The sequence below is a fragment of the Cherax quadricarinatus genome, chromosome 11, assembly GCF_038502225.1.
Source record: "Cherax quadricarinatus isolate ZL_2023a chromosome 11, ASM3850222v1, whole genome shotgun sequence".
Classification (NCBI taxonomy): Eukaryota; Metazoa; Arthropoda; class Malacostraca; order Decapoda; family Parastacidae; genus Cherax; species Cherax quadricarinatus.
Window position 1 is genome coordinate 47404362 of NC_091302.1, and position 1925 is coordinate 47406286.

A 1925-nucleotide genomic window follows, 5' to 3' on the forward strand; every position below is an offset into this window, starting at 1 on the left:
TAAACTTTGCGTAGTTTAAAAAAATTGTTTAGATAAATACATGAGTGGGTGTAGGTGGGTGTCAGTTGGACCTGACTAGCTTGTGCTTCTAGAGCTGATGCCTTGTTCCTTCCTTAATTGGAAGTGACCTGACTAGGTGGGTCATTGGGCTAATTGGAGGGGACATGGACCTGCTTCGCATGGGTCAGTAGGCCTGCTGCAGTGCTCCTTTTTTCTTATGTTCTTATGTTCTTACTACTATTACTACTACTACTATTACTACTACTATTACTACTACTACTATTATTACTACTACTATTACTACTACTACTATTACTACTACTACTATTATTACTACTACTATTATTACTACTCCACCATTACTACCTACCGTATTACTTACATTATACCATATTACTATACCACCTATTACCATACCTACCATTATTATTACCACCTATATTACCACATTACCACCTTACACCACCATTACTACCTACCACCATTATTCCATACCACCATTACCTACCACCTACCATTACCACCACCTACTTACCACCTACCACCACCACACTACCACCTATACCACCACCACCAATACCACCACCTACCACACATACCACCAATACCACCACCACCACCACCACCACCACACTACCACCACCTACCACCTACCTACCACCACTACCACCATCACCACCACCACCTACCACCACCACCACCACCACCACCTACCACCACACTTACACCACTATCACTACCACCACCTATCCACACCACCACCACCACCACCACATACCACCACCACCACCACCACCACCACTCACCACCACCACCACTCACCACCATACACCACCACCACCACTCCACCACCACTTCACCACCACCACCATACACCACCACCTCACACCACCACCACTACCTACCACCACCTACCATACTTACCACATACACTCACCACCACCACCATACCACACCACCACCATTAGCACCACCACCATTACTACTACCACCTTACCACCACCTACTACCACTACCTTACCTACCATTACTTACCACCTACCATTACATCCACCACCACCATTACCACTACCACCTTATCCACTACCTACCACCACCACTCCACCACCTCCACTACCACCACACTCACCTCCACCATCCACCACACCACCACCTACCATTACTCACTCATCCATACTATATCCACCACCACCTTACCATTACATACCACTACTCATTATTCACCTACCACCATCCACACCACCATCCACTACCACCACCTACCACCACCACCATTACCACCGCCACCATTACCTACCACCACCATTACCACCTACCACCATAATACACCTACCTACCATTACACTCACCACCTATTATACCACCACCTACCATACCACCACCACCACCACCACCACCACCTATACACTACCACTACCACCTACCACCTACCACTACACACCACCTACATACTATACTACATTATTCCACCACTACTACTACTATTACTACTACTACTATTACTACTACTACTACTATTACTACTACTACTATTACTACTACTACTATTACTACTACTACTTCAGTTTCTTTAAGATAATATGGATATTAACTTTAAGATAATATGGATATTAACTTTAAGATAATATGGATATTAACTTTAAGATAATATGGATATTAACTTTAAGATAATATGGATATTAACTTTAAAGTTACTTTAGCACATTAATTTCACATTAATAATTTAGAAACATAGGACGGGTTTAATTTTATATCTTTATATCTTTTGATGTAACTTTATATAGATTATTTGAAGCAGCTGCAACAGTGGGAACAGCATCAGCCACCGCAGAAGCTGTAGCAACAACAGCAACACCAGTAGCAGCAGTAGCAGCAGTAGTAGTAGCACCAGTAGTAGTAGCAGCAGCTCTAAGCGCAGCAGTAGC